Genomic DNA, 7,290 nt, shown 5'->3' on the forward strand with positions numbered 1-7,290 from the left:
GGGCGGCGGAAGGAGGCGGCGGCGGCGGAGGAGGAGGAGGAGGAGGAGAGGGGCTTGAGGAAGAAGGGCTTGGGAGGGAGGAGGTGGGGCGCCGGGGAGGCGGCGGGGGCGGTGGGCAGCGAGAGGAACTGCATCGGCATTGCTGAGGTGGTGCGGCGGAGAGTTCGAATGGCCCGGGAAGAACGAGGATGCCAACGCAATCGCGGCCGAGGATAAGGCGGGGGCCGGGGCAGGAGGAAGAAGATTGGGGGGAAATGCATTTAAGAGTTTTTTTAGGGAATATGTTGTAATTTTTTTATATCAAAAGTCTATGACACTATTATTACATGCATTTTGAAAAAAAGATGAGTTGACATGTACTTTGACTTACACATTTGCCAATCATCATGTGACTAGTCAGTTGATTTTTGCTTTGACTGAGGCCGAAGATGGGGCCTGCGTGAGGAGCGCCAGCGGCGAGCGTTGGCTGCCCCGAGGCAAAGCCAGGACCTTGCCAGATCCTAGGGCTCGTGCGAGGGTCGACGGAGTTTCTGCAGGTCAAGGTGTGTGGGAGGGGGGGGCTTAGAGGGATGGTCGGGGCGATGACCTGAGCTGGGTAGGTCTTAAGGAGGAGGAATCGTCGCACATGAAGGAAGAAGAACAGTGCACACATGTTGGTTGTTGGGCCGGATAAGAGAAAAGTGATGGTTTCAACAAAAAAAATATGGTGCCTGCTCAAAAAACTTAAATAGATGCTCCCTTTGATTTATGTCACAAAGTATCTTTTTTCTTGAAAATGTTGAGATCTTTTATAAAAGTTCACCTGAAGTACAAAGCATCTCAAACATAATAAAAACTACTCCATCTGTTTCTAAATATTTGTCTTTTTATAGATTTCAAACGGACTACCGCATACGGATCTATATAGATATATTTTAGAGTGTAGATTCACTCATTTTGCTTCGTATGTAGTCACTTGTTGAAATCTCTAGAAAGACAAATATTTAGGAAGGGGGAGTATATCGAGATTCCAATATCGCTGAACGACCACTACTGCCACCAGAACGAGCCGCCGGTGTGTCGTGTCGCCGTTCCCCTACTCAAGCCAGCTTGACCTTGTCGATGACAATCAGGATGTCTCTTCATGCATGCAACCGAGATAACATAGTATGCACGCAAGAAAGCTCCTCTCTCTCTCTCTCTCTCTCTCTCTCTCTCTCTCTCACACACACACACACAAACAAACAAATACATGGATTTTATTTCATGTAAGCCAATTTAAATTATGAATATCTTATTAATCATAATCTCGGTTTTGAAAAAAATATTTATTTCAACGCACGGTGACAGACCTTTAGAACAAGATCAATCTTGGATACAATTCAAACATGTTTAAACTTCAACTTTTCATCCACTTGTTTCACTCACTCTATTTCAGTGTGCAAAACTACCAAGAACAACACCAATGAGTGAAAACTATTTTTGTGTTTAGTGAAGTTATTCTTTTGAAATGAGCGGAACCTGATTTTTGAAAATGAGAGAAAGTTTTTTTTGGTGGAATTAGTTTTATTTTCAAAAGATTCAATCTTTTCATATGAGTGAAATCAATTTTTAGAAATGGGTGAAATCTTCTACCTAAAACATAAAATGAGTTAAATTGGTTTTCTTCGAAATGAGCGATTTTTCAAATTCAGTTAAATCCATTTTTTTTGAAATGGCTGGGATCAGATTTTTTTAATGAGTTATTTTTTTTACTTGTGTGAAATAAGTTAAAACACTTCTTTGAAATAACTGAAATTACTTTTTGAGTTGAGTGAAATCGGTGTTTTGAATTAAGCGAAATCAAGGATTCAGAAAATTTGTGAAATATATTTTTTGAAATGAGTGAAATATGTTCTTTCAAAAAGGTGAAATTGGCCTTTCTCATTACGAGTGAATTTCCTTTTCGAATTGAGTGAAATAATTCCTATGAAATGAATGAAACCACTGTATTTAATGTATTTCACACTCTCGGTTTTTAAGAAATGAGTAAACTCTATTTGTTCTATACAATGAGCAAAGAATGTTTTCCAAAATGAATGAAATGAGATTTTTTTTTAGAAGTGTGGCCTTTTGAAAATGAGTGAAATGAGTTTTTTGAATTGACTGGAATCATTTTTGCGAAATGTGTGAAACCCTTTTCTTGAATCTTGTGAAATCAGTGAAATGACTCCTTTGAAAAGAGTGAAATTTGCTACCTAAAATGTAAACTTAGCGAAATCATTTTTTCTTTGGAAGGAGTGATTTTTTTAAATTAAATTAAATCAGTTTTTTCTAAATGACTGAGATCAATTATTTGAAATGAGTGAAACATTTCTTAATTGTGTGAAATAAGCGAAACCACTTCTTTGAAATAACTAGAATTATTCTTTGAGTTGAATGAATTTAGTGTTTACTTTAAGTGAAATCAATGATTTAGAAAATAATAACATCTATTTTTCAAATGAGTGAAATATGTCATTTTGAATGAGTAAAACTGGTCTTTCTAATAACGAGTGAAATTATTTTTTAAATTGAGTGAAATAAGTGTTGTGAAATGAGCGTGAAATAGTTGTTTTGAATATATTTCACACTCCCAGTTTTTAAGAAATGAGTTAACTCTGTTTTTTCAATGATCAAAATAAGTCTTAAAAAGGTGAAATAGATTTTTTTTCAGAAGAGTGTTTTTTTTAAAAAAAAAGAGCGAAATAAGTCTTTTGAAATGAGTGAAAAGAGTTTTCCGAATTGAATGAAATAACTTTTGCTAAATGAGTGAAAACCTTTTCCTGGATCTTGTGAAATTTGTGGAACTACCTCTATGAGATAAGTGATTTTTAGTTGTTTCGAATTAGTGTTTTGAATTTAGTGAAATCAATGATTTGGAAAGTATTGGAATCTCTAGTTTGAAATGAGTGAAACATCTTCTTTTAAATGAGTTAAACCGTTCTTTCTGAAAATGATTGACATTATTTATTTAGTGAAATGAGTGAAATGAACATTTCGAATGAGTGAAATCGGTGCACTAAATATATTGCACACAGACATGTTTAAAAAATGTTTTGTGAATATAGGAAATGAGTGAAATGAACATTGAGAAATGTGTGAAATCTATTTTTTATAAATGAATGAAAAATGTTTCGTGAATTTTGAACTCGTTTAAAATATATTAGAGATTGGTCCTGTTTTAAGGATCTTGTTGACCTAAATACAAATATGAAAAAAGTTCCAACAACAAAAAATTGGTTGAAAAGTTATTTCCTATTAAAAAATGTCACAATGAAAATAAATGGCAAATCTTTAGTTTGGAGAGGAGCCTTATGTTCATGCAGCCACCCACCCATCCCTGACAACATGCAGACAAAAAAGATTTGCATATCAGCATGTCTTGCAATGATAGCTGGAGCAAAATGATTCTCAAATTATACGGTAATTCACTGCACTAATCTGTATGCAACGAAGGACAACGGTAGATTTGTCGGTACGTAGCGTTACATGTAGATTTTTCACTTTCAGATTATGTACCGACTGACACAATGCCATGGGAGGCTATACTCAAACAAGGTCCTTCCTAGCAAACAAATTGGTTAACCAAGACAGACATGACGACACATGGTGAATAGAATCTCTGCAAAATCTCCATTCAATCATGCTAGCACAAAATCAGCTTTGGAATTGAAACGATGACATGGATGAAGTTGGAACTTTCCCTTATATATGTATATCCATCATCTCAACAAAAAAGTGGTCGGGTGGCATCTTTTTTTAAGCACTTTCCCCACAGTTTGGGATGTTGTCATTGGTGGTTGTTGTTGTTGTATGCTCAAGTTCGCTTCAACATGACTTTCAGGGTTCCGTTTCCCCCGTTTCTGCGTTGGTTTTGGCTGTGTACATGACGTCTACTACCGAACTTGTTCTTGTAGACTGGTGTTGGGCCTCCAAGCGCAGAGTTTTGTAGGACAGTAGCATTTTTCCCTTAAGTGGATGACCTAAATTTTATCAATCCGCGAGAGGCGTAGGATGAAGATGGTCTCTCTCAAACAACCCTGCAACCAAATAAAAAAATTCTCTTGTGTCCCCAATACACCAAATACAATGGTAAATTGTATAGGTGCACTAGTTCGGCGAAGAGATGATGATACAAGTGTAGTAATGATAGTAGATATTGATTTTTGCAAGAGGAACAATAATAACAGCAAGGTAGTAATTAACAAAAGTGAGCACAATCGGCATTGCAATGCTTGAGGCCTAGGGTCCATACTTTCACTAGTGCAATCTCTCAACAATGCTAATATAATTGGATTATATAACCATCCCTCAAAGTGAGATGAAGAATCACTCCAAAGTTCTTATCTAGCGAAGAACATAAGACGAAGTTGTTTGTAGGGTACAAAATCACCTCAAAGTTATCCTTTTCGATTGATCTATCGAGCTATTGATATAAGTCTCACAAACAGCCCAAGAGTTTGAACTAAAATAACACCATATGATACACATCAACCAACTCTAATGTCACCACGAGTATCCGTGAGTGGATTATATGATATGCATCAAACAATTTCAGATTCATAATACTCAATCCAACACAAAGAACTTCAAAGAGTTCCCCAAGTTTTCTACGGGAGAAACAAGGACGAAATGTGCATCAACCCCTATGCATAGATTACCCCAATGTCACTTCGGGAATCCGCGAGTTGAGTGCCAAGACATACATCAAGTCCTCCGCGGCGGCGGGGGCGGTGGGCAGCGAGAGGAACTGCATCGGCATTGCTGAGGTGGTGCGGCGGAGAGTTCGAATGGCCCGGGAAGAACGACGATGCCAACGCAATCGCGGCCGAGGATAAGGCGGGGGCCAGGGCAGGAGGAAGAAGATTGGGGGAAAATGCATTTAGAAGTTTTTTGATGGAATATATTGTAAAAAGTAATAATTATATTGAAAAGTTTATGACACTAATATTACATGTAATTTTGAATTTTCTTTTTGAGTTGGCATGTATTTTGATTTACACGCTTGCTAATCATCAGGTGTCTGAAAAAATATTTGAGCGCTGACGATGGGGACGGTGTAATGAGAGACAACGACGAGCATCGGGTGCCTTGAGGCCGTGCTAGGACCTCGCCGGATCCCAGGTCTCATGCAAGGGTCGCGCGTGAAGGTGGGGGAGGGGCCTTAGAGGGATGGTTGGAGCGATGGCCAGCATGACGGCTGGGTAGGGCTAGAGGGAGGAGGAATCATCGCACGCGAAGGAAGAAGAAAGAGATGTGGAAGAAGAACAATGTGCACACATTGGTTGTTGGATGCTGCTCAGCCGGATAAGAGAAAAATGATTGATTCCAAAAAAACAAAATGGCATGCCTATTAAATAGATGCTTCTTTTGATTTACGTTACAAAGAATCATTTTTTTTTGCAAAAATGATCAGATCTATTATAAAATTTACCCTCTCAAACATAATAAAAGATACATTGAGATTCCAATATCACCATGCCGCAAGAACAAACCGCCCATGTGCCGCTGTCGCCGCTCTCCTACCTAAGTCGGCTTGACCTTGTGGATTACAATCGGGATGTCTTCGCACCTGCAACTGGGATGACATAGTACGCATACAATATTTCTCCTCTCTCTCACAAATAAATACATGGGTTTTATTTCTTGTTAGCCAACTTAAATTATTTATATCTTTTTAATCACGACCTCATTTTGAAAGAAAAAAATTAACCCATGGTGCGAAGACCTTTGAAACAAGATCAATCTTGGATACATTTCAAACATGTTTAAACTTCAATGTTTCAATCCACTTGTTTCCTGGCTGCCCTGAGGCTGAGTCGGGACCTTGTCGGACCCCAGCACTCTTGTGAGGGTCAGTGGAGTTTCTGCAGGTCAAGTTGGGGAAGGAGGCTTAGAGGGATGGTCGAGGCGATGGCCAGCATGATGGCTGGGTAGGTCTTGAGGGAGGAGGTATCGTCGCACGTGAGGGAAGAAGAAAGAGATGTGGAAGAAGAACAGTGCACCTACATGTTGGTTGTTGGATGCTACTCAGCCGGATAAGAGAAAAGTGATTGATTCAAAAAAAGAGGTGCCTATTAAATAGATGCTTCCTTTGATTTATGTCACAAAGTATCTTCTTTTTTTGCATAAATGATCATATCTATTATATAAGTTCACCGGAAATACAAACCATCTCAAACATAATAAAAATTATATCGAGATTTCAATATCGCTGAACGACCACTACTGCGACCAGAATGACTTGCCGATGTGCCGTTGTCGTTGCTCCCCGGAGCCGGCTTACCTTGTCGATGACAATCGGGATGTCTTTGTGCCTACAACCAGGATGATGTAGTACGCATACAGTCTCTCTCTCTCTCTCTCTCTCTCTCTCTCTCTCTCTCTCTCTCTCTCTCTCTCTCTCTCTCTTTCTCTCTCTCTCACACACACACACACACACAAAACACAAACAAATACATGTACTTTATTTCATGTTAGCAAATTTAAATGAATGAAATAAGTTTTTTATAAGTGAGTGAAATATGTTTCTTGAATTTTGAACTCATTTAAAATATATCAAAGATTAGTCATGTTTGAAGATCTTGTTGAACTGAATTCAAATATGTAAGAAGTTCCAATAAAAAAATTGGTTGAAAAGTTATTTCCAATTCAAAACGTCACAATGAAAGTAAAGGGCAAATCTTTAGTTTGGAGAGAGAGCCATATGTGCATGCAGACACCTACCCATCCATGACAACATGCAGACAAAAGAGATTTTAATATCAACACGTATTGCAATGCATAGCTGGAGCGAAATGATGACACATGGTGAATAGAATCTTTGCAAAATCTCCATCCAATCATGTTAGCACAAAATCAGGTTTGGAGTTCAAACGATGACATGGATGAAGTTGGAACTTTCCCTTATGTATATCCATCCTCAAAACAAATAGTGACTGTGTGGCATCGTTTTTTAAGCACTTTCCCCACAGTTTGGGATGTTGTCATTGGTGGTTGTTGATGTCGATGGCTGTTGTCGTATGCTCTAGTTCGCTTTAACATGATTTTCAGGGGTTCTGTTTTCCCATGTTTCTACGTTGGTGTTGGTTGTGTGCATCATAGTCGTTTAGAGGTCGGACTGTGCTCGTAGTGCTTGTATTCTTCTGGTGCGATTTTACGAGTCAATAAAATATGCCCTTTATAAATATAAGAACCAATCTAAGTGATAGATTTGCTTCATTTGGAGAAGCAATGATAGACATGTGCACCTGCATCGTTTTAAAGCTCTTGTCTAGCACAATTGCAAGG

The sequence above is a fragment of the Triticum dicoccoides genome, chromosome 2B, assembly GCF_002162155.2.
Source record: "Triticum dicoccoides isolate Atlit2015 ecotype Zavitan chromosome 2B, WEW_v2.0, whole genome shotgun sequence".
Taxonomy (NCBI): Eukaryota; Viridiplantae; Streptophyta; class Magnoliopsida; order Poales; family Poaceae; genus Triticum; species Triticum dicoccoides.